This window comes from Cinclus cinclus, unplaced genomic scaffold (genome assembly GCF_963662255.1).
Source record: "Cinclus cinclus unplaced genomic scaffold, bCinCin1.1 SCAFFOLD_41, whole genome shotgun sequence".
In the NCBI taxonomy this organism is placed as follows: domain Eukaryota; kingdom Metazoa; phylum Chordata; class Aves; order Passeriformes; family Cinclidae; genus Cinclus; species Cinclus cinclus.
Window position 1 is genome coordinate 271450 of NW_026912219.1, and position 27415 is coordinate 298864.

Below are 27415 nucleotides of genomic sequence, written 5' to 3' on the forward strand. Positions count from 1 at the left end.
TTGAGTCAGACAATGGGACTCATTTCAAAAACAGCCTCATAAGCACCTGGGCCAGAGAACACGGCATCGAGTGGGTGTACCACATTCCTTATCACGCACCAGCGGCTGGGAAAGTGGAACGGTGCAATGGGCTGCTTAAAACCACCTTGAAGGTGATAGCATAGGGTTAAAATGTTTCTAAAATCATGGGAATTGTATAAATTTAGTGGATGGTAAGGTAGGCCTGGGGAACTAGGCCCTGGGAATGGGAACTAGGCCCTGGGAACAAATTAGATCAGGTGAAACTGCACCTGTGTAATCACCGTATGATAAATGATACGATTGTTTGGTAGTTGAATATAGTTATTGTTTAATTGTAATAAGAATCATGAGAAAAGGTGTTTGGAGGACCTGATGAAAATTAGAGTAATTCATGCTTGGATAAGATCAATGTATACAATAGAACAATATGAGTTTAATAATTAATATATAGTTACATAATTAAAAGGGTATAAAATCATGTTCATCTCAAATCCATGTTGGGGTCAGATTTGGGTTTGTAGCCCAGTTCCCAGAGCTCTTCAATAAAAGCACCTGCATATAATCATCCTGTGACTATATGTTTCCACGCTAACATTTTGGTGACCCAGATGGGACCTTGTGAGTGCTGCTGATGACCCCATGACCTGATCACGCTCCAGCCGGCACCAAGGGATTCTCGGGGAGCCCATCGGCACCAGGACCCCCCACCGCTGACAACGTCCCCTGGAGAAAGGTAAGGTTCTTTTAATCTGGTCTGGTTGCCTGCCAGTTAGACGCAGCGAAAGCTGTGTGTTGTTGGGCTAAGGAATTCCTGGTATTGCCTAGGCACCGTCTGTCAGTCAATCGCAAAAGCACTGCAGGTTCAGCATCAGGGGTCTATTATAGCTGTAACATGGAGAAGTTCAAATGGATTTTGGGCGGCAATGCCCCCATACTACACACTTATCCTTTGGGGTGCTTAATAGCACATTGGAAGGAAGGTAATTTTGGGCACGAGTTACGTAAGGTTAAGTTGATTGATTATTGCAACTCTTGGTGGCCAAAATATGTCTTGCATATAAAATAAAAAATTAAAAAAGGTTAAAAAAAGAGAGAAAAAAAAAGGAAAACGTGGCTGAAAAACGGTTCTTTGCAATATGACATGATTTCACAGTTATTGATGTTTTGTAAACAGGAGAGGAGATTGGATGAAGTTCTGTACATTGATTTGTTTTCCTGTTTGCAGGAAAAACCAGAGTGGCTGGCTCAGTGTGGGTTAATGATTGTTAAAATACCTGAAAACAATAATTGCATGGGTTGTGTCCAAGGGAAGCGTTGTTTAGAACACCTGGCATTGGATGAAAGTTTATATTGGAAAAATGATATAGATGGTGAATTGCTGGTAGCCCTCACGGCATCAAGGGAATCTGACCCTACCTCACCTGACCCTATTTCACCTGACTCACTTACACCCCCCTGCCAAAAGATACCCTCCTCCCTCACCTACTCGTGCTCAGGGATACCCTCCTCCCTCACCTACTCGTGCTCAGGGATACCCTCCTCCCTCACCTACTCGTGCTCAGGGATACCCTCCTCCCTCACCTACTCCTGCTCAGGGATACCCTCCTCCCTCACCTACTCCTGCTCAGGGATACCCTCCTCTCCCTCCAACGCCTCCTTCACCTGCTCCTATCTTCCTGTACCCTCTTTGCTGTCTTCACCTGCCCCTCCTTCCCCAGAAAGTGACCAAGATGTAACTGTAATACAGAGATATGGGGAGGGTGCAAAAGGAGTAGATAGTAGTGGGAGCGATGAAGATAAACCACTAACCCCTATTGCTCGTTGGACATGATTAAAATTAGCCCCGGCTTGGTCTAAAACAAGAGAGGGTTTATTAAGATCAGACAAACAAAAGAGAACTGTAGTTGCCCCTTTGAGACAATGAGCGGGAGTGGACAGACCGTTTTTTGTAAATGTACTCTTTTCCCCAGGAGATTTAGTAATTTGGAAGCAGTCAGCTTGGACTTACAGAGAAAACCCTGATAAAGTGGCCAGAGTAGTGAAAATTATTCTGAAAACTCAAAATCTGGACTGGGATGACATCCAAGTTATATTAGATACTCTAATGGCCTCTACCAAAAGGAAATGGTAGTTAGTGCAGCCAGGGAAAGGGTGAGAGAAGAAATTTGCAATGGGACTTTGGATTATAACTTTCCTACTGTGGACCCATTGTGGCATCCTAGTAGCCCACCTGGAGTGGATATGATGGGGCTGAGGAAATATCGAGGGTGGATGTAGGTGGGGGGGTTCAGGGTGCCATGCCTGGGACTGTGAATTGGTCCAAATTATATGAGATCAGGCAAGAAAGGGGGGAGTCTCCAGCTGCCTTTCTGGAAGGACTTGGGGAAGCAGCCAGGAAATATACTGACCTCCAGGTAGATGCAGAACAGGTGAAAATTCAGCTTGCTCTTGTCTTTCTTGGCCAATCATGGGATGACATTGGGAGGGAGTTGCAGAGATGGGGGGTGGGGGGGGTGAGTTAAGAAGTTTGGACAGGTTGCTTGAGGTAGCTTGGACGTTTATAACAATAGAGAAAAAGAGGTTAACAAGCAGCAGGAGCAGAATCTCTTGGCAATAGTACAAGGAAATTCAAGGGGAGGTGCTAGAAGCAGCTGAGGCAGAACTATGGGGAGGGGTGGGTTTGGCAAGGGCGGCAGAGGGTCAGTCATGCAAGGGTTGGGCTTGAATCAGTGCCCATTGCAAACAGCATATTGCAAAAGCCGTACAGGTCAAACAGTATCCTATAAAAACAGAAGCACGGCAAGGAATAGCAAAGACTATTGATAAATTCTATAATATCAAACTCTAGAAGAATGTGAATCAGAATATAATACACCAATATTCCCAGTAAAGAAACCCAATGGGGATTATAGGCTAGTACAGGATCTAAGGGCAATAAATAAAATAACTAGACATTTATCCAGTACACATTGTTGACATCTGTAAAAGAGATATATAAATGGTTTACTATAATTGATCTAAAAGATGCTTTCTTCTGCATACCCTTGACAAAGAAAGTAGGAAACTGTTTGCCTTTGAGTGGGAAAATCCAGGAAATGGAAGAAAAACCCAGCTCACCTGGACATGACTACCCCAAGGATTTAAGAACAGTCCGACCCTATTCAGAAACCAACTGGCAAAGGAACTAGAGATCTGGACCAAAGAGGGGCAAGTACTGAAAGACCAATACCTTTTGTTGCAGTATGTTGATGATATACTGATAGCAATAGAAGAAAAGGCAACCTGCATGAAGGGAACAATTGAGATTTTGAATTCACTGGGAATGGGAGGGTACCAAGTGTCTAGAGAAAAGGCACAAATTGCCCAACAGACTGTAATTTACCTGGGATGTGAAATCTCACAAGGACAGAGAAAACTAGGTACTAACCATATCCAAGCTATTTGTGCTATTCCAGAGCCCCAGAATCTTCACGAGCTGCGAATCTTCCTTGGAATGGCAGAGTGGTGTAGTCTGTGGATCAAGGACTATGGGCTAATTGCCAAACCCCTGTATGAAGCTCAAAAGACACAGCCCTTCACTTGGGGCAAACCACAGAAAGAGGCCTTGGTAAAATTGAAAGAAGCACTGACAATTGCTCCAGCATTAGGGTTACCTGATCTGTTTAAAGGCTTTCAGCTGTTTGTACATGAAAGGCTTCACCTGGCACTGGGAGTCCTGACTCAATGTTTGGGAAGCTGGAAAAGGCTGGTGGGCTATTTTTCCAAACAACTTGACAATGTAAGTGCCGGATGGCCTTCATGTCTGCGGGCAGTTGCAACCACTGTAATGTTGATACAAGAAACCAGGAAACTCACGATGGGAAGACACATAGATGTCTATGTGCCACACACGGTAACCACTGTTTTAGAGCAAAAGGGGGGGGACACTGGCTATCTCCAAGCAGGATGATAAAATTCCAGGTAATCCTGACCAAGCAGGATGATGTCACATTAAAGACAACTAACTTTTTGAATCTAGCCTGGTTCCTAGGTACCACAACTGAAGAAGGCCCATTAGAGCATGACTGTGTAGAAGACCTAAAAGATGTCCCATTAGTGCAACCAGAGTGGGAGTTATTCACAGATGGAAGCAGCTTCATGGGGAACTGAATCAGATACGCTGGATATGCGGTAACAACAATCAGTACAGTAGTTGAGGCAGAAGCATTACCACCAAACACATCTGCCCAAAGGGCAGAACTGATTGCCTTAACCAGAGCACTAGAATTGAGTGAAGGGAAAAAAGAGAACATATGGACTGACTCAAAATATGCTTTTGGAGTAGTACATGTGCATGGAGCACTGTGGAAAGAAAGAGGACTGCTGTCTTCTCAGGGTATGCACATTAAACATCAAGACACAATCCTGCAACTAATAAAAGTAGTGCAAAAACCTGAGCAAATGGCAATTATACACTGTAAAGCACACCAGTCAAGAGGTTCTAAAATTTGTGAGGGAAATCGAAAGGCAGACTGGGCAGCCTGACAGGTTGCTCAAAAGGTGCAAACAGCAATGGCATTGATACCTTTAAAACTTAATGTATCTCAATTCAATTTGCCTCCAAAACCAAAATATTCAGAAGACAAGAGACTGGGACGTTTGCTGAATGCACAAAAGAATTCAGAAGGGTGGTATGTAACTACACAAGGGCAAACAGTGGTATTCCCCCCCCCCCCCCCCCCCCTTAATAATATGAGAAATTTTACAAGTTAAACATAGTGAATGTCATTGGGGTGCAGAAGCACTGGTGAAATTGCTAAAACAAAATTTAATCTCAGTATGAATGTTAACAATGGCAAAATCAGTAATGACAAAATGTGAGATTTGCTTGAGAAACAACCCAGTGGCTAGACAACAGACACAGCTAGGAAGAATTCAGGTAGGGATAGAACCAGGAGACTATTGGCAGGTAGATTTTGTAGAGTTACGAGAACCTCAAGGATACTCGATAATATCTCTTAATGGGGGTTGACACATTTTCTGGATGGCCAGAAGCCCTTCCCTGTCACTCAAACCAAGCAAAAGAAACAGCTGAATGGTTACTACAAGAGATCATTCCCAGATTTGGGGTGCCTATAGGGATATCATCAGATAGGGGCCCACATTTTATAGCCACAGTGGTAAAAGAGGTGAGTAGGTTGCTAGGAATAACCTGGGACATCCACACACCATGGAGACCCCAGTCAAGTGGACAGGTAGAGAGGATGAATCAGACATTAAAGAGGCAAATCAGTAAAATATGCCAAGAAGCCAAACTGCCATGGCCACAAACTTTACCCATAGCAATGCTGAGGATTTGGATAAAGCCTAGAAGTGGGATGTTAGTCAGTCCTTATGAGATATTGTATGGGAAACCATATGAATCTCCTGAACCTAATCCAAATGTATATGTCACAGGGAAGCAGGAAGTGCATAATTATGTTCTGTCTCTTGGGAAAACTTTAGCTCAGCTTTCGAGTGCCCTCATGTGGAATAGGCCACTGACTCTTTGAGAATCCAGTTCATGGCATCAATCTAGGAGACGACATGTACATTAAGACTTGGGACGAAGAACCATTAAAAGAAAGGTGGAGTGGACCCTACCAGGTGCTGTTGACCACTTTTACAGCAGTCAAGGTGGCTGGAGTGGATCCCTGGATACACTATACCTGAGTGAAGAAAGTCTGTCCTGGACTGTGGACTGCACAAGCTGTAGGACCAACAAAGCTGCAGATAAGATGTGTTTAATTGTTTTAAATGATGTCAGGAATTGTGCCAATGCTCATTTTATGGTTATTAATATTAATGTCACCAGCTGGAATTAATGTTACTTTGGGATATGGAATGCAAAAGGATCAACTGACCACTCTTCATTCCAGAATGAAGAGGGAGGTCCAGGCAGAAACTCAGGTGATAAAAGTTTCCAATGCAATTTGGGCTGAGAATGTAATGATTGGATTAGTCAAAGACTTTGCCACAATGCAAAACACCAATACCGAAGGCAGCGGGAGACCTAATAAGCTGGGGAATCCTAACATCAAAATTATCTGAAGTACAAAAGAACAAAACAATGCATGTAAACAAGTACCACAGTCGAGGCAAATAATCAAGGAGACCTGGAAAGTAATAGGGGAATGGACGAGGCCTTTGAGAAAACAGGACTGTATTTCAAGTCATGGAAAGGTAGGACAAATCATAGAATAGTGGGTTGAAGATCAAAACCTTGCAAACTGGGAATGCTTCTTGCCACGCTACAAAAAGATTAAAGAGAATATCACAGAGACCACTCTTGTATGGAAGTGTGAGGAAAAAGATTGGAAAGGTCAAACAGAACCCTGGGACAGTGTGTGGTCCATGAGTATACTTCAGAAATTTCAATATACGGCAAATACCCCTTGGTGCATTAAAATGGGAAGGACCTGAGAATGAAACAGATCCAGCAGTGATGAACACTGCCATTAGCAGTAGAATAAAGGCAGAAATAGTGAGTTGGTGGGCATGTAATAAAACTTATGATTGCACTTCTGACAACATAAAGGTAAAACAAATGCCACCACTAGCAGTAGCCTTGCAAATTGGTTGTGCCTGCAGAGGGATCAAACACAAACGAAGTAAAGTGAATTATAAGATAATAGTGGGATGTGGCAAGAGTACAATCCAAAGTTCAGGACAATTTGTATGGGCAACAAGTGATGGTACCTGGACAACACATCTGCCTGTAGATTTGGGAAAGTAAAAGAAATTACCTGGGCCTGCCTACTTTATGTCCAGTTTGGAAAAAATCCCCATTTAAAGGAAAACATGAACTTCTGCAGATAAGAACAAGATGAGAAGTTCCAGATCAGGATGAAACTTGGCAAGAACCCTCCAGTGGAGTGGAATTTGGGTGGGCCCGAGAGTCTTTATTCGGTCCTATAACAAACTACCAAAATAGAGAAATGTTATATAAACTTACAGGTCAAGTAGATACACTAGAAAGAGTCACCCAGGAAGGATTTGAAGAACTAAATGTTCACTTACAAGCAACCACAAAAATGACTTTACAAAACCGATTGGCCTTAGATACGTTACTCCTTAAAGAGCACGGGGCATGCGGATTTTTAAATGGACAAATTGATCATTGCTGAATCCACATCCCAAACATAACTGCAGATGTAGAATGTTATATCAATCAGTTGAAACAAATAAGGTATTAGGCACAGAAGAACAAAAGGACTTGACTACGAGCTGGTTAGACAAAATCTTCAAAGGGTTAGGATGGAATGTGAGTTCATGGGTTAGGTCTATCATTGAGAATTTGGTAATCTTACTAATTATGTTCTTAGTGATTTGGTTAGTCTACAGAATCCTGAAAAGAGAAATACAGAAAAGGATATCCTGGAACTGAAAGATAATGAAGACACTGACACAGGACAGAAATCCACACCCATCATCTTCAGGTTCCTCGGTTTGTGACAACATCCATGACCATGGTTACAACAACCATGGATTTGAAGACGAACATCAAGTAAAAACTCGGAAGCCAAGAGGACTGTATCAAGTGAAAGCATTTGCACTTATTATAGTGAAGTAAAAATACTTTCAAAGGGGGGAAATGATAGCATAGGGTTAAAAATGTTTCCAAAATCATGGGAATTGTATAGATTCAGGTGATGGTAAGAAAGGTTGGGTCTGGTAGGCCTGGGAATGGGAACTAGGCCCTGGGAACAAATTAGATCAGGTGAAACTGCACCTGCGTAATCAACATATGATAAATGATACGACTGTATGGTAGTTGAATATAGTTGTTGTTTAATTGTAATAAGAATCACAAGAAAAGGTGTTTGGGGGACCTGATGAAAAGTACAATAATTCATGCTTGGATAAGATCAATGTATACAACAATATGAGTTTAATAATTAATATACAGTTACATAATTAAAAGGGTATAAAATCATGTTCATCTCAAATCCATGTCGGAGTCAGATTTGGGTTTGTAGCCCAGCTCCCAGAGCTTTTCAATAAATGCACCTGCATATAATTATCCTGTGATTATGTGTTTCCACGCTAACAGGGTGGTTTCCCTCCCCCTTTCTTCCCTGGTGATTGGATATTTAATATAGATTGTAATTAGATCCAATTATACCTACTTAGTCTGAGGAATTGATCTAGTCTCTCAGATACCCCTGTAGGATCTTCCAATAGTTTTCCCATCTCTTTTTTTTAGTTTCTTACCTCCCCTGTGTTCAAGGGAACATTTACAAATCCAGTTAATTCAGTCTGTTGTCCCGCTAATGGGACTTCCCTCAGGGGGTAAAGGGGAGCCTTTGTGTCATTATCTCCCTCCTCTCTGCTGATCCTATCTCTCCTGGTATTTCTTTGACTCCAGGGAGTCCTTTGAGCTATTGGAGTACCAGAAGGGGAGGGAGCAGAGACATTGGGGGGGGTGGGGGGGTGTCTCCTGTATTTTTTGTATTTATATGGAGGTGGGAGATTATCAAGGGATTCCCAGGTAACCTTTTTTGTTATCCTCATCCTCTTTTTCCTTGAACGCACATCCCGAGAATGGTTTATGCTGTTCTGTCCACAGAGCAGCACAGTCACATTCCTCTCTCATAAATGGTTCTTTACAAGCAACATATGTGTTTAATGCTCGACAAATCCACCCCTCAAACGATCTGAACATGGCCCAATACAGATTATCTCTACGGATCATTTCTTTGGTCCACTTTATTAAACAAATATTGAATCAATTTTTCTTTACTTTTTCATTTGTATAATTCCCTTGTGTCTCAACGTCATTCCCAAAGGGCTGCCCGGTGGTATTTCTGGCAACCTACTGGTCGGGTTTTTTTTGTTTTTTAAATTTAAGAACTTTGACCCCTTCATGGGTAGTTTGGACTTAAAACCTTACTCTTTCTTTGTCCTATTTTTACCTCAAAGGAGTGTTTTGAGGTATTTGTGCTCCCCCTTGTATTCTGCCTCTCCATGGGTCAGGATGGGAAGGAATTCTGCCTCTACCTGGGCTTGGGATGGGAAAAAGCAGCTTTTTCCCTCTGCCCCTCTGACTCCTGTGTTGCTCTCCCCCCTTTTCCCCCCCCAAGTCCCACCTCTGCCTGAGATGGGATGGAAAAATGTGGGAGTCCAGAGTCTTCCCCTGGCTTCCCTGGATGCCTCCAGACCCTCCAGGCAGGGGGCTCAGAGGGCTTGGTATAGTGCCCAAGACCCCTGGGGACTGGATTTTAGTCCCTGGAAAAAATTACCAACATTGCAGGAAGAATTACAAGTCACAAAAATTAAGTAGAGTATAAATTAGATTGTTAGAAGGTAGAAAAGTGAGTTTTTAGAAATGTTTATATTAGGGGCTTTAAAGCTAAGATGGAGGACTTTGGGCATGGTATGTCTTTTCTTCTTCTTCTTCATGTCATCCACCTTCTGAGTCAGGATGGCATTACTGGATTGGTTTGGGACAAAGTTGGACAGTGTAATAAAGGTGTCATGTGTTGGACAGTAATTGTAAACATTAGGTATGTATTTTATAGTATAAAAGATACGTCCTGCCCCAAGGGCATGGAGAGTGTGCCTTGGATCAAGCTACTACACAGACCTCTGTTAGTTAAAGAATTTCTTAGATAAGAAAGAATAAACAACCTTGGAAACCACAGAAAACGGCTTCCTAATTCTTCTTCGGTGCTGGAGCTGGGAAAACTTGAACTCTAAACCACCTAAATGTCCTGTTGTGGGTGATCTCCAGTTCAGGAGACCCCACAGACAGTGACATCTGGCGTCCCTGGGTGGGCATGGCTCACAAATGTGACCACACACCCTGAATAACAGAGAGAGGCACACCACTGGAGAAGACTGCAGAAATTTTGACCTCTGCTGAGAGAAAGCCAGCTCCAGATTCGACTCGGAAGGGAGGAAACCCGGGAACTCCTCACCCCTGTGCCCGACTGGCCAGAGATCAGGAAAAACCGTCCAGCTCGACTTTGAAGACTTGCCTTTGGGTAAGACAGGTCAAAATTCAGAAACTATGGGGGGTGGACTCAGTCAGGAACAAATAAGCCTTTTATCCACCTTAAAAGGTGTGGCATCTGCTCATCCCATCCCCATCTCAGATAAAGAACTTAAGAATTTACTTTTGTGGGTCAGACTAAGGTATCCACATGCTGAAATAAATTTGTTATTTGAGCCAGGTTTTTGGCAGGAAATCAATCGTTCTTTGTTTCACTTAGCAACTCTAAGAGACAGGGAGGCAATAAAGCTTTTGTCTCCTGCCAGGATAATGCTAAAAGTCCTATCTCGCAGAAATGCGGGCTTATCCATTTGTCAGAGGGCAATCTAAGGTCCTCACCTAGCCATCAGGTGGGGGAGCGAGGTTTTTTACCGTCTTGCCATCAGCAAGTGGAACAACAATGGTCTAGCCAGCAGCAGACCGTTACTGGTTATCAGCCAGTGGACGAACCTTGCTACCAGCAAGGTGCAATTAATATAGATGAAGGGCCTGAGGAAGGTCAAGGTATATGCCCTGAATTACTAGAATCTCCAGAATCACCCATTTTCCCTGAATTACCCACAGTACTTTATCCAAAGCCGGGAAAAATTAAGTTAGAAATATTTCCCAGCGTGTTAGAGCACCTAGACTTTCTTTTCTTTAGCCCTTCAGAAACCTTGTCCCCAGAAAGCGGGAGGGAGCTGCAGACGACTCCCGGGGAGGCAGGGGGGACAAGGGGGGAGGCGGGAAGCGCGAGAAAGGCAGATAATACCGCGGAAACAGCGGGGAGCGGAGCGGGCTCGGTGCGCGGCATTGCCGAGGTAGGCGGGACGCAGCCGTCCGCGGCGCCGACCGAGACGCGCGGATTGGCAGCGGCGGGGGGCAGAGCGGTCCCGGTCCCGGTCCCGGAGGCGGCGGGAAGGGCGGCCCAGACCGCGGCGAGCGCGGCAGCGGCGGTCCCGGCCCCAAGTGCAGCGACGGGGATGGAGACCCCGGCCCCGGCCCCGGTAACGGCGGGCGCGACAGGGAGCGGCACATGCGCGGTGATAGTAACACAGGCAGTGGATAGCGCTTGCGCGGTGCGTGCGAAACGCGGCGAGCATGCGCGGGAGACTCGAAACTCGGAAGTGTCAGCGATAGGGACCGGGAACCCAGATACGGAGAGACGCCGTATAGGGCGTGGTAAAAACAAAGAAACCGCTCAGATGAGAGCCAATCAAGCTCGGAAGGGCATGAATTCAGTGACAGCGATAGTGATTACGATAGGAGAGGAGGCATGTCCAAGAGCAGGGCAGCGTCTTCTGGGCAGAGAGGAGGCGCGGTCGGGACAGGAGTGGCCACACCCCCGGGGCTCTGCGAGTGGAGCCGGGGCGTGCCCAAGCAAAAGGTGTTTCCATGGACACAGACTTGGTCGAGCCTCGGTTGCCATGGCAACGGCAACAGAAAAGTAGATTGATACAAACGTAGGCAGCAGCTCCATCTGGTGGCGGAACCCTAACATTACAAGACTTTTTTCCGATTTCTTATAAAAAATCGTCTTTTAAAAAGAAAATACAGGAAGTTCCTCATGAGCAACGGGATGATACATTATATATTACAGTGTCGGAGGGGATTCTGGCGTGGACAGCAGATGCCAGTGCAAATCAAGGACAATTGGTTACAATACCAAAAGATGTTTTTTAGGCTTTTTTACAGCAGATGGGAACAACTCTGGAATCTCGTCCAAAGATGAGGGCAGATTTTCCACAGACTCTTCAGGCGACTCTTGAGTCACAGATGCTCGTTCCTCAGCCAGGACCAGGAACAACACAACAAAGAGTGCAGGTACCAGTGAGGCCCGTGAATAAAGCTGCAGCGTGGACACAAACACATCAGATGGCTCCTCTTTACAGGCCAATTTCCATGGAAGCACAGCCACCTGCAGCGCAGACATTAATAGATTGGGCACATATAAGGCTGAATCTAGCAAAAGATAATGTCCTGTGACTGGAACAGGTGACATCGCCATGCCAGTCAATTATGATGTCCAAGGGCAAAATCCAAGGTGAGAAAGGTTGAATCATGAAGTAGTGAAATGTTTAATTAAGGCAATCAGGGACAATGGACTGGGATCTTCATATTTCAAACAGCTTTTGAAAGGTACTTTTAATATATATGAGTTAACTCCGTACGATCTCAAGTCTCTTGTTTCTCTGATTCTCACAGACACAGAGGAACTCATCTGGGACAACAGATGGAGGAGGGCTCTGCAAGAACTGAGAACCAGATATCAAGGTGGGCCGAATGCAGCTCTCACCTTGGCAGAATTAGCAGGTGATCCTCCGAAAAACAATCCAGCTCAGCAAGCGAGACTTCCATGAGAAGTGTTAACAGATATCAAAGAAGCTGCACGCAAGGCAATTCTGCAAATTGCACTAGCAGGCATGCAGGACACAATTGATACAGACATCAGACAGGGCGTGTCTGAACCCTTCTCTTTATTCACAGACAGACTCACACAAGCCGTGAACAGGCAAGTCACTGATGAAGCAGCCAAACCACATTTGTTAAAGAGTCTTGCATTTGCAAATGCCAATCAAGAATGCAAAAGAGTTATTAGTGCAATTCCTGGTCAGCCCTCTTTATCAGAAATGGTTGAAGCCTGGAATAAAGTAGGCACTCCACAGCATATAGCTTCAAGAATACAAGAATAAATGGAACGAGTACTTCAAGCACAAAATGAAAACTTTGAGCAGGTTCTTGTGAATTTTAAAAAGAAAAATAACTCCCCTGAAGGACAATGCTACAATTGTGGGGGTTTTGGACATTTTAAAAAAATTGTCCTCAGCTTGCAAAGACTGGCAAGCCATCAGAGCTTTGTCCAAGATGCAGGAGACGAAAGCATCTTGCAAGTGAGTGTTACTCTCAGACAGATGTTGATGAAAAACCATTACCCATTCCAGGAAACTTCGAAAAGAGTGCGGGTCGTCAATGTGCGATGACAGAAGTAATGGCAATAACACAGGGAACAACAACAGCACAGACGGCACAATTGTTAGGGAACGTCAATCAGACTCCCTCTGCAAGACGCTTGCAGGTGTCCCCTGTGGCCGAAAATTATTACCACCCAGAGCACAATGCATCCTGGCAGCTTCCAAAATAATATGCTTCCTGAGTGGAGAGCAGAGATCGATACCTACAGGAGTCAGAGGATCTTCTCAGAAAAGGCAAGACTTTTTGATAATAGGTAGAGACAGAAATAGTATTTTTGGTCTGATCATTTATCAGTCATTTCAGCAGAGTATAATGAAGATCTGACAGTTTTAGCTAGAGCTCTTCAGCCACCATTAACTATTCCAGAGAATACTCAGCAAAAGCAATTGCTTTGCCACCTCACCCACTGGAACATCAAGTTATGACAGCATTAGGCCAAGATCATCCTTATTATAATGATCATGTAGAAGTTCACACTACATGGCTGAAACACATAGGTCACAAACCAATTATTACTTGTGAGTTGACACATAATGACAAAAAACTAGTTATCACAGGAGTGCTTGATACAGGAGCAGACATCACACTTGTTTCATATATTTTCTGGCCAAGAGAATGGAATTTGGTAGTACCTTTGGGTCGAATCACAGGCATAGGAGGAAGCTCCGTATGTCTGCAAAGTGAGAATGCAATAGTAATCTCAGGGCCAGGAGGAAAACCAGCTATTACTCATCCTTTCATTGTGCAAAAGCCATTTACAGTATGGGGAAGAGACCTTTTGGCACAATAGGGCGTGAGTCTGAAAGTAGATTTTTAGTGGGGCTCACTGTGGCAATCACAACACTGAATTTGACATGGAAGACTGATAAACCTGTTTGGGTGGATCAGTGGGTCTTGGAGAAGAAGAAATTGAGTGCTTTGAAGAGTTTAGTCAAAGAATAGTTGCAAAAAGGACATATCAAGCCAACAAATAGTCCCTGGAATTTTCCAGTGTTTGTCATTCGGAAGAAGACTTTTGGTTCATGGAGACTGTGTCATGATCTCAGGAAGCTGAATGAAATCATGGAAGAAATGGGACCACTTCAACAAGGACTTCCTTCTCTCACGATGATTCAGAGAGATTGGCCGCTTGTGATCATTGATCTCAAGGATTGTTTCTTTAGCATACCACTTCATCCAGATGATGCTCATTGAATGGCATTCTCTGTTCCAAGTTTAAACAGAGAAGAACCTTAGAAAATATATCATTGGGTGGTTTAACCACAAGGCCTCAAGAATTCGCCAACAATTTGCCAGTGGTACATGGCACAAGCTTTGGCTCCAGCAAGGAAAAGTATCCTGAAGTGAGGATCATTCATTACATGGATTTGCTCATTGCGGCATCGACACAACAAAAGCTACAAGAAGCTCGTGACTGTGTGATTACAGAAGTGCAAAAGGCTGGACTGGAAATCAGCACTTCAAAGATTCAAGAGATTGCACCTTGGAAATACATCGGATGGAAAATCATGGAGCAGACAATAAAGCCTCAGAAAATAGAAATCAGCTCAACAATCAACAATTTACAAGATCTACAACAATTTCTTGGAGAGATAAAATGGATGAGACCAATTTTAGGAATCAAAACTGAGGATCTTTCATCTTTGTTCAATCTTTTGAGAGAAGACAATAGTATCAAATCTCCCAGAACTCTCACACCAGAAGCACAGAAAGCTCGGGAGAGAGTTGCAGAAATCATACAACAAAGACAGGCACATCATTATGTAGATTTACTACCTTTTTGTTTAGCGGTGTTTTGAGAAGAGACACAGCTATATGGTTTGATTTTTCAATGAGACGAGTCTCAGAGAGACCCTCTTTTAATCATAGAGTGGATTTTTTTTATCTTACGGGTCCCTGAAAACGATTCTCCAAACCTGGAAATGATGTCTCAGATCATAATAAAAGGGAGGACAAGGTTGATGACAATGGCAGGCAGAGATTTTTCAATAATGTATCTACCTCTCAAAAAGCAGTACTTTGACTGGGCAAATCAAAAATCACAAGATTTAGCAGTTGCATTGTCAGATTATACAGGTGTTTGTACAATTCATTATCCAAGTCACAAGATGTTAAAAGCAAAATTAAGTTTTAGAGAGAAACCAAAAATAAGAGAGGAACCGTTGGATGGAATCACAGTATTCACTGATGGTTCAGGAAAGACTCACAAATCAGTAATTACATGGCAAAATTCAGCTATAGGAAAATGGGAGTCAGATGTGAAAATAGTGCAAGGTTCACCACAGATTGTAGAATTAGCAGCAATGGTCAGAGTTTTGGAATTGTTTCAGCAGCCTCTCAATTTGAACACAGATTCAGCATATGTAGCTAAGGTAGTTAAAAGATTAGAAGGATCACTTCTGAGGGAGACAAACAATGAAATTCTGTATTCATGTTTATCATGTATGAAAACACTGCTGGAAAGCAGAACACATAGATATTTCATCACACACATTAGAGCACACTCATCACTCCCAGGATTTTTAGCAGAAGGAAATGCACAAGCAGATAAATTAACCATGTCAGTTTTGCAAACTTTACCAGATATCTTTGAGCAGGCGAAATTAAGCCATGCATTTTTCCATCAAAATGCACAAGCATTGATGGAATCCTTTCACATTTTGAAAAGCCAGGCAAAAGAAATTATTCAGTCCTGTCCAGATTGTCAAATGGTACAGCCACCAGTTTCTATGGGAGCAGTCAACCTGAGAGGACTGCAAAGTCTTCAATTATGGCAAACAGATGTTACAAAATATCCATCTTTTGGGAAACTGAAAAATATTCATGTTCCAGTTGAAATCTTTTCAGGGGCAATTTTTCCATCACTACATACAGGAGAAATAGCACAGCATGCATGAAGACATTTTTTACAAGCATTTGCATCTTTAGGAGTACTGCAGGAAGTCAAAACAGATAATGGTCCAACATATATTGGAAAGGTTCTGGACAAATTTCTAAAAAACGTGGGGTGTCAGACATACCTTTGGCATTCCCCACTCTTCCACAGGTCAGGCAATTATAGAAAAGATACATCATACCCTAAAAACACTTTTAGATAAACAAAAAATAGGGGAGGCAGAGGCTACGCCTCACATGCAATTGAATAAAGCTTTATATATATTGAATTTTTTGAATGGTTCTTTTTCAGAGCCAACTCCACCGATTATAAGACACTTTACTAACAATACAAGGGCAAAGCTGAAGGAGACTCCTTTGGTTTTAATCAGAAACCTGGAGACAGGTCAAATTGAAGGGCCTTTCAAATTAATCACTTGGGGAAAGGGTTTTGCTTGTGTCTCCACAGAGAGAGGACAGAAGTGGGTTGCCAGCAAGATGCATGAAGCCTTATCGGGCTCAAAAGCAAGCAGATGCCAACCCTGGAAGTGAAGAGGCGAGTTCACAGACAGAGTCAGAGACAAAGATCATGAACTCCTCTTCGAGCAACACATAAAGAACTCAAGAAATGAAAATGAAAATGTATATTCAGATAATTTTGTGTTCAATTTTTTTGTCAATTGTGTTAAGTGATGGGGCAGATTTACCCATGATGCAGCCAAGGGAGAATGTTTGGGAAAATTTAGCTTATGCAGCAGGTCTAGACACAGTTTCTTTGACACACTCCAGGCCGAAAAAGCCATTTTGAACGTTTGGTGGAATTGCCAGTGAAAGAATGGCCAGTTCCAGAGAACATCCTTCCAAAGGTGTTACAGGGTGTGTGAACTCCTGTGGACAGATGGCATGTATGGGTTCAATTTCTCCCTGTGGCTCCTTTGAACCAGAAGAATTGTAAATTTTTGGTTCAGCAAGAATGGATTTCTCTATCGAATTTAATTCTTTGGGAGTGACAGAGAACAAAACAATATATGTTACTCCGAATCATGATGTGTATAAAAATGCTTCATCGTGGTGTAATTATACTAAGGTTTCAGACAAACCATCCTTCCAAGTTCCTGCGCAATTGCCACAAGGGACACTTTTAATTTGTGGGGACAGAATTTGGCCTGCTATACCTGCAAACATCAAAGGAGGTCCATGCAGCGTTGGAAGACTTTCATTGTTAACATCTGATTTGAAAATCTTAAGAAAGTTAAAACATAGAGAGAAGAGAGCAAGCTGCTTCTCTTGCATTGAACTGATGTCAACAGTATGAGAATATCCACTCTTCAAAACAGAGCAGCAATTGATTAGCTATTGCTGACTCACAGACATGGGTGTGAAGAATTTGAAGGAATGTGCCGCATGAACTTGTCAGATCATTCCAAATCAATTAATGAGAACGTAAGACAGTTGCAAGAGGGTGTGACAAAACATGGAGAAGTCAGTGGATCATGGTTGGATGGTGTGTTTGACTTTTTTAATCTTTCGCCATTGTGGAAAGAACTTTTAAGAGTAGGGTTTTACATATTAGTAGGACTTGTAATTCTTCTGCTCATTCTGCCGTGCAACATTCAGTGCATTCAGCGAGCCATGAACAGGGTTGCAAAAGAGGAGTTTTTGGTGCAAACAGCAAATAGTGGGGGGAAAAATGTGGGAGTCCAGAGTGTTCCTCTGGCTTCCCTGGATGCCTCGAGACTCACCAGGCAGGGGGCTCAGAGAGCTTGGTATAGTGCCCAAGACCCCTGGGGACTGGATTTTAGTCCCTGGAAAAAATTACCAACATTGCAGGAAGAATTACAAGTCACAAAAATTAAGTAGAGTATAAATTAGATTGTTAGAAGGCAGAAAAGTGAGTTTTTAGAAATGTTTATATTAGGGGCTTTAAAGCTAAGATGGAGGACTTTGGGCATGGTATGTCTTTTCTTCTTCTTCTTCATGTCATCCACCTTCTGAGTCAGGATGGCATTACTGGATTGGTTTGGGACAAAGTTGGACAGTGTAATAAAGGTGTCATGTGTTGGACAGTAATTGTAAACATTAGGTATGTATTTTATAGTATAAAAGATACGTCCTGCCCCAAGGGCATGGAGAGTGTGCCTTGGATCAAGCTACTACACAGACCTCTGTTAGTTAAAGAATTTCTTAGATAAGAAAGAATAAACAACCTTGGAAACCACAGAAAACGGCTTCCTAATTCTTCTTCGGTGCTGGAGCTGGGAAAACTTGAACTCTAAACCACCTAAATGTCCTGTTGTGGGTGATCTCCAGTTCAGGAAACCCCACAGATAGTGACAGGAAAAGAACCTGGCCTCTACCTGGGTTAGGATGGGAAAAGCAGCACTCACTTCATCCCTTCACCAGCCGGGCCCCTCGCAGGAAACCAGAACCACGGTCAGAAAGACTCCACTCTTGCTTCATGGAAAAATCCACATCTCATTCAGCAAGCACACAGTCACCTCCACCAAACCAGACAGTCACTTACGGCTTCGACGCTCCTGTCTGGGTCTGCGTGCACAAGAATGACAGGTGATTTTGCCGTGGTCTTCTGGGGAGTTTTTTTCCTTGCTCAGCCTATATCGTGAGGTACGTCCATGGGTCCTGAGAACCACTGAGGAACCAGGGCCGTGGGAGCGGGGTGCCTCCCCGAAATCACAGTGTGTACTGGTTTGAACAGCAAAACCAGTGAGACTTCAAGTCAGTAATACAATTTTTAATAGGGAAGAGAAAAAAAGGAAAAAAAAATACATGCAATAATAAAAATAAAACCACTGACAGAGTCGGAATACAACCTGATACCCTGTCAGTCAGGGTGCTGGTGCAGTTTTCCTCCAAAGGGTCCAGCAATGATGGGGATAAAAGCCTGGTTCTTCCTCTGGAATCCAGTGGAAAAAGGCTGCCTTTGGCGTGCTAAACCTCAGTTTATATCTAGGTAGGAAAGGCTTGGCTCATCCTCCTGGCTGGAGCATCTCCCAATGGGATGATGTAATCTCATCAGTTATACAGTAAGACTCAAAGGCCCATTAACAGAAGATACTTTCCACAGAGATAAGGATGATCACCCTTCTCAGATGGTTATAGAATATGTATCTTGTACTGTAAACCAGGACAAAGTGCCTCTCAAGGCTCCAAGGATGTCCCAGGTTTCAGCACCAAATTATTATAAATGAGAAACAAAGTCTCGATATTTAGCAAAATTTAGATTGCTTTATTTGGTATAGACGGAGCAAGCAGCGCTGGGGAACGTGAGGGGTCAGCGCCCACTGGTTTGCAGCTTGGTTTGCAGCTCCTTTTTATAGGATGGTTTTCCTTGTAGTCTCGGGACAGTTTGCCAAGCAGCCATGTGGTCTTGGTAGATAAGGAACAGTAGACATGGGGGTCTTGTCTTAACAGCTAAGTTGCAATTGATTACACCAAGGCAGGAAATCTGGTAGTGCAAAATCTTTTAGGCTGCAATTGATTATACAAATGCAGGAAATCTGATTTTGCAATATCTTTCAGGCCGTGGGAAACCCCCGTTTTACAAACTGGTATCAGATACAATTTAATAAAAAAATCATAATATTCATAATAGGGGGATTTAAACAAAATTATTTAATCATATGTATTTTCTCTGTCTAATGTCCATGCTTCATTTCAGACCTGAGTATTCTGGTTTATACAAACCCAGCTACTTTTATGATTGACGCGAATCTTTTATCAATTATCACACATGGAACAGGTCTGGCTGGCTTGGCCTCCCAGGGGCTACCTGACAGGTCTGGCTGCCCATGGAATGTCCAGGGCTGCCTCTCATCAGTCTCTGGAGCACTGGGGCTCTGTGCCTTCCTTCCTAGGGAAAAGAACCGGCCTTCTTGTCCTTCCTGACCATGACCTAAATTGGAATTTGGCCTCCCAAATTCCATATATCCAAGGATTGCTCCCAGACAAAAGTAGCCAGGATAGACAGGTCAGGCTGGCCTGGTCCTGCGGTGAATTTCTCAGACTATGAGCAGAATTGGTTTATTTGCCAACATCTTGGAGAAAGTCCAGAGATCTCCTGGGATGGGGTTTGGAGGCCTCAAGCACATGACCACGATACAGGGACAAAGGAGCTCTGTGCTCAGTGGAGTGGAGGCTGAGGATGGTGGAGGAGAGCCCTGGGAGTGCCTGAAGGGTGGTTTCAGAGATGGTGGATCCTTTTGACATGGCAGAAAACAGCCAGAGATAGAAAAGATTAATGCCAAGGGCCGCTGGGGAGGGCCAGACTGGACCCAAGGAGAAAGGAATTTCTCTGCCAGGGCAGGGCTGTGGTGCAAGAAATCCCCCAGAAAGAGTGTGGAGCAGCCCAAGGCTTTGTGTGGCCAGGCAGAGGCAGGCAGGAGGCAGAGCTGGCAGCAAAGGAAGGGGCCAGCGAGGTGGGGCAGCCGGGGGCTGAGGACAGCCTGCAGGGACAGAGGGGCAGGGCATGGGCACCGTAGGACAGCCTGGGCTGCAGAGGGCACAGGGATGGGCAGCAGCTGAAAGGCCCTGCCAGAGCCAACTCCTGCAGCACTTTGGCCATGGCTGCTGGCCCCGGGAAGAGCCCTGAGCAATGAGGGAGGGACAGGATCTGCCTTGCCAGGGACTGGGGCTCAGGCTTTGGCCTTTGCATTCCTGAAACACATCCAGGTGAGCTCAGCACCAGGGACACCTTTCTATTTCTTGTCCCCACCTGCCATCAGTGCCTCCAGGGTTCAATGATTTTGAAATTGGAGACTTTAAAAAGTCCACTTTATTGTTTAAGAACATTTTCAATTTCATTTGTCTAAAATGGAGTTGCCATGAGCAAAGTGCACTTGTGTGGGGACCAGCAGGTCTGACTGCCCTGGGCACAGGGAGCCCAGTTTTCCCTCTGAGCTCCCCAGTGTGCAGGCTGAGAGCAATGCTGAAGATGAGGCAGCAAGACAAACCAGAGCTCAAAAATAAAGAAGCTGCGCCAAGATCCCCCCTAGGAAGAGAAGTCATATTGGTGAGATTCCCAAGAAATTAGACCAGAAATGACCAAGGGAAATCTGTCCCAGCTTGTCATTGCCTTCTTTCTACAGTCTCCAATGCCCGGAGTGAAGAAATGTCCAACAGCAGCTCCCGCAGCCACTTCCTCCTGCTGGCATTGGCAGACACGTGGCAGCTGCAGCTCCTGCACTTCTGCCTCTTCCTGGGCATCTCCCTGGCTGCCCTCCTGGCCAACGGCCTCATCATCAGCGCCGTAGCCTGCGGCCACCACCTGCACACCCCCATGTTCTTCTTCCTGCTCAACCTGGCCCTCAGCGACCTGGGCTCCACCTGCACCACTGTCCCCAAAGCCATGCACAATTCCCTCTGGGGCACCAGGCCCATCTCCTGTGCAGGATGTGCTGTACAGCTCTTTTGCTTGCTGTTCTTTACCACAGCAGAGTAGTATCTCCTGACCCTCGTGTGCTACAAGCACTACGTGTCCATCTGCACACCCCTGCACTAGGGGATCCCCCAGGGCAGCAGAGCTTGTGCCCACATGGCAGCAGCTGCCTGGGCCAGTGGCTTTCTCCATGCTCTCATGCACACTCCCAGTCCATTTTCACTGCCCCTGTGCCGGGGCAATTCCCTGGGCCAATTCTTCTGTGAAATGCCCCAGATCCTCAAGCTCTCCTGCTCCAAATTCTACCCCAGGGAACTTGGCCTACTCATGGGTGGTACCTGTTTAGCATTTGCTTCTTCTGTATTCATTGTTTTCTCCTATGTGCAGATCTTCAGGGCCGTGCTGAGGATCCCCTCTGAGCAGGGATGGGATAAAGCCTTTTCCACCTGCCTCCCTCACCTGGCCGTGCTCTCCCTGTTCCTCAGCACTGTCATGTTTGCCTACCTGAAGCCCCCCTCCATCTCCTGCCCATCCCTGCATCTGGCACTGTCACTTCTGTACTCAGTGCTGCCTCCAGCCCTGAACGCCCTCAGCTACAGCCTGAGGAACCAGGACCTGAAGGACACCCTGAGGACAATGATCACTGAGTGGTTTTCAGAAGCAATGAACTGTCATTCTTCTGCATAGCTGTTACTAAGTTACTCATTAATGCCCACTTTGTGTCCCGTATTTTTGCTGCTGACACAGGTGTTACACTTCTGAGAACTTGCTCGCACCAAAACCTTGGACTGTTCAGGCAAATATTTCAGTATTTGCCTTTCTAGTGTGACCCAGAGACTGTAGAAATGGGGAGCTCTAGTACAGTAAGTGTGTGCTGAAACAACAGAAAGAACTCTGTGTTGTCTTGTTTGCCTGACATCTTTCCTCCCTGACATCTCTGGAGCTGCAGGGTCGGTGCCTGTGGGCAGAGCAGGGGGAGAAGAGTCCCAGCAGAACAGCATTGCCAGGGAGCCCCAGGGCTTCTCCTGTGTAACCTCCTCTTCCTTCACTTCCACACTCCCCTTCAGAGCCCCTGTGCTGGTTTAAGGCCTCAGGGCTCTCTCAGCTTGGTCCCTGCCCTGCTGGGTGACTGTCCAGAGACTGCAGGCAAGGACAGGTTGTGGGCACTGCTGGGACAGAGCTGGGCTCTACAACAGCATTTCCATGGTGCAAGGGCATGTCCCCGGAGCAGGGCCCGAAAGCTTCAATCTTCTTCCCAATTTGTTCTCAAGGATGTGCCCAACACAGTGCCCTGGAGAGGAAATCAGCAGTGAAGAGAAAAATGTGGCAGTGTTCAGGGTGGAGGCCCCCAGGTGTGCCCTTGCAAAGGCAGCGCTGCTTCCAGCAGTGGCCTCTCAGCCCAGGTCACAGAGGTTGCTCTTCCCTCTATGGAGGGACATCAAGTGACCGGGTCAGGAGTCTGTGTTTGCAGTGCAAGGACAAGACACAGCCCTGAGCATCCTCTGCGTGGGGTGGGGGTGGGGACGACGACGACATAAACCCAGGGAGAACAAATACCTTCAGCTCTTCCTGGAGTTTCCAGAGAGTAAGGTCCCCGGGGAACTCCTGAATGCAGGGCTGGGATGAGCTCCTGTGCCCAGAGCTCCCCGTGTCCATCCCTCCGGCTGTGGGGCACCTGGGGCAGGGGCAGGGCAGGGTGACACCCGCAGGGCTGAGCTCCCTGCCAGGCTCTGGCAGCGGCAGCAGAGCCCAGGGAGCCGCTGCCCGTGCTGCAATGAACTGTCTGTGTGTGTGCCAGGGAAGGACTCGTGTCCCTGGATGCCCCTGTGGCTGTGAGCGGGGCATGAGCCCAGCTCAGGGCTGGGCACCTGACAGAGCCCTGACATTGCTGGCTGTGCCCAGAAGAGAAGGCTTAGGAAAGGTGACCATGGTTAAACCTCTCTGTCCATCAAGTGACAGCCAAGTGTCTGTCACTGGCCCTCCTCAGTCAGACAACAGGAGAAAATAAGCTGAAAACCTGTGGGTCAACAGAATGAGAGATTAATGGGGAGGGCAGGGCAAGGAAGTAAAAAGCAAAGGCCAAATGCAGAAGCAAAGAAAACCACAGGGAGGCAAGAATTCAGTAGATGTAGTGGTTGCTTTGGAAGACAAACGTATTAATAGAGAAAATTCAGAGACCATCTGACGCCCTTCCTTGCCCTCAGTGTATTGCTGCCCTTGACATCGCATGCAATGGGAGAGCCCTTGGGTCACCCCAGCCAAGCTGTCCCCTCCCTGTGCCCTAAGGAACACTTGCCCATCCCCAGCCCATTGGTTGGGGGTTGCAGAGACAGCCTGGGCAGAAGTCAGGGCAGGGTGGGCAGTGGCAGGGCAGAGCCAGGGGGGCAGCGAGATGGGAGTGTGCAGCCTGCAGGGGCACAGCAGCAGCTGTGGGACAGTGCAGGACAAGCTGTGCTGGACATGGCCAAGGGCCCTGGCAGGGCTGGCAGTGCCCAGGAGAAGCCAAGTCTTGGTGCCCTGGGGCACAGCAGCGTCTGTGCCACCAAGGGCTGGGAGGAGTCACCTTGTCCTGAGCCACTGGGGCCTCCTGGCACAGCCCCAGCAAGGCTGGGCACTGTCACCCCCTTGTCCTGCCCTCAGCATCCTCCCCTGCCCCACACCCCGGTGGCCTCAGGGATCTGCTGGCATGAGTCCCTGGGGAGCCTTGGTCAGGAATGGCCCTGGGGGGCTCCTGAATGCTTCCAGGGACTGCAGGTTTTTCAAAGGACCTTGGCCTTTGCTCTTGCCTTGGAGTCTCTCAGAGCTTCCTACAATCCTGGTCTTCAATTATCTGCTCTAATGAGTCCCTTGAGATTCTTAGTCATTACCAACACTCAGTGGGGCTCATTAATGCTTCAGGGTACTTCAGATTTTTCAAGTACTAGGTGTTTCCCTTTTGATACCGACTCCAGGAGAGGTTTGTGCAATCATGACCTCCAATTATCTACTTTAAGGAGTCCCTTGATTGCTCTGTATTGACACTGGGGGGGGCGCTCATTAATGCTTTGAGATAACCAAGGTATTTTAGGGTACTTTGCATTTTCCTTCCCACACTGAGTCTCTGTGAGGATTTTGTGCAATCCTGGCCTCCAATTCCCTCCTGCAAGGAGCCCATGAGCAGCCTGTGCTGCAGCTGGACCTCAGTGGGACCCATTAATGCCTCCAGACCCTTTGCATTCTTTTTTCTGACTTGGACTCCTGGAGAGGTTTCTGCAGTCTCCTCTCAGGCCCTGAGATTGTAGCATTGTGTGATGGATATTGTTCCAGGGTCTCTCCTAAGGAGGTCTGGCCTGCTCAGAGAAGCTGTGCCTTGAGGTTTGACCCGGTGTGGACAACCTTGCTGCACATTCCCCAACCGCATCCTGTCTGTCCTGACTCAGCTGACACCCCTGCTTTGCTTGGAGAACTGGCTGCACACACCCTAAGAAGGGTTTTCCTCTTTGTTTTTTTTTTTTTTTTACACCAACCTACAACAGTTTTGATTGCTCCAAACAACGAAAAGTTCCCCACTGAAAACAGACACCCTCCTCAAGTGTGTGCCAAGCCCCAGGCAGCACCAAGACCATTCCAGAGCTGCCCTGCCCAGCTGTGAGGGTGGATTAGCATCCCAAGGTGCCCTGGGCCATTGCAAGGGACTGTTGCCAGGGATACTGCACTGACCCCCACTAGTGGGTTTGGGTGCCAGGGCAACCCTCATCAGTTCAAGTTGCCTTGGAAACCACCCCAAGGAGCCATTTGTGCAGTCAGGTTCCATGGGCACTTGCATGCAGACCTGTTGTGTCCTCAGCTGCCATGGCAAGCCTGAGGACAAAGCGGTGCCGGGGCTGGTCCAGCTTGAACTGCACTGACACTCATTGATGCAGTCAGGTGCCATGGCAACAGCCACAGAGACCCCTTCCTCAGTTTGGTGCCACGGCAGCCAATGCCTGGAGCCATTGTGATGGCTGCTTGTCATGGAAACCTGCCCTGGGCCCCTTGCTCAGGGCTGCTGTCACTGCCCAGAGCCAGAGGGGATCCCTCGCTGGGGGCTTGTGCCATGGCCACCTGCCCTGTGCCGCGCTGGCTGGGCAGGCGCAGCGGGACCAGCAGCAAACCCCAGGGCCAGGGCCAAAGGCCAGCTCAGCCAGACAGAAAGGTCAGCTGGGCACTGTTTCCATGGCAAGCCTCACTGGGACAGGACACCTGGGTCACCTGGCATGGCACTTGCCATGGAAACCCCTTGTAGGGCCTGATGCCACGGACGCTGGCACCTAGACGCTGCTGGGGTCGGGTGCTGAGCACAGGCTCCATCACACACAGATGGTTTTGCTCTTGCTGAGCTTGCACAGAGCCAAGGCCTTTCCTGCCCCTCGTCCAGCCATGCTGGGGAGGGGCTGGGGGTGCTGGGGAGCTTGGGAGGGGACACAGCCAGGACAGGTGACCCCAACTGACCCGGGGGAGATCCCGGACCATGGGACATCATGCTCAGCGTATAAAGTGGGGGGAAGAAGGCAGAAACCAGGGGACATTTGCAGTGGTGGCGTTTGTCTTCCCAGGTAACTCCTAGGCACGATGGGACTCAGTTTCACCAGTGGCCAGGGTCAGCACCAAAGACACAGACACCAGCTGAAGGAATTGCGTAATTTATATAACGCAAAACTGCAAAGAATCACAACAGGAGAAGCTCAGCAATGCACCCAGTCCTCACTCCCAAGAAGTGCCCGCAGTGATTAAGAAAGATCCATCAGCAGTTCCCCCCAGACTTTACCATCACCCAGATGCACACATCAGCTGGGGGAAGCTGTCACAGCCAAGGACTGCAGAGCCACTCCCGGACACTGGGAATTCCTGCAGGTGCCTCCAGCCACAGCTGAGGCTTCCAGCCCTGCTGAGAGAGGGCCCAGCTCTGATGGTGTTGAACAGAGAATCTGACAGCACTCCTAGTGCAGGAACATGGGTTTAAGTCTCCTGTTTGGTTCCTCCCAACGCCTGGCCAGGGCTCAAGGAGGAACCAAGGGAGTTCACTTGGACCAAACACCCCCAAACAAGGCCAGATGGGACCTTGTTGGATTTCTAAATGCTGAAAGGTAAATCCTTGTTTCACCAATACACAGATACAGAGATCGTATTGCTAAAAATGCCTCATTGATGAGCAGATAAAAATATAACATTTGCTTGGAAGGTGCATCTAGAATTCAGCTTTGGCTCAGGGCCTGGTGTTCGGGCCTTGGTACGTCAACCAGTGCTTTGACCAAGGCATGAACTACAGCCTCCATAACAATTCCTTCAATAATGGATTCTTGGATTTAGGCATGAGGCACAAAGGCATCACCTCTTGTTCTTCAATTAAGCATTAATTGAAGAACAGTTCATTACTCAGAGCTGTAATTTGCAACTCTTTTAAAACATGCCTAATTAGTTGCTCTTCTCTGTTGTTTCTCAAATCCCCACTTTCTCTTGAGACTGTGTCTCTCTTGAGACAAGTCTCAGTGCTCCATTTCCCAGCACAAAGTGTCACAACAACTCTAACATGGAATCATTACACACCAAGGGCTCACACTGCAATGTTTGCAGTGACTGCCACAAATGCATTTCACAGCAGCCTCCAATTTGGCAGGCATGAAGGCAATCTCAGCAAGAAGAATTTTCTTCTTTCTGCCACTCTTCTACTGCTCTTCCTATTGAGGTGATTCCTGATTGCTGCACTTCAGACTCATCACTGATAGAAGTGCAACATTCCTGTCCCGTCATAGCCCAGGCTCCTCCTTGCCCAGCAAGCAGATGATCCAAGGCCATGAGGTTCTGTAGAGCCCCATTTGTGTTTGTTGGAGCTCACAGGATGTGCTACTGGATATTTGCACAGTACCCTTTTCTACTTCTTCAAATAATCCATGTAGCTCATTAATGTGAACTCCATAGGACGAGGCAGTGCTCATGGGGCACAGGGTGAACCAGAGTCTTTGGCTTTCTGAGACCAAAGGCACTCTGTGGGGGGAAATGTTCTCTCGGCCCAAACTCTTCCTTCTGCTTGTTGCTGAAGTACCCCCAAGGGAGGCATCAACACTGCCTGAAAAACAGGACCCAAACACATTGAGGGAAGCCTTTACAGGCATTGTCTCTGCACATCCAGCAGGTCCCATTCC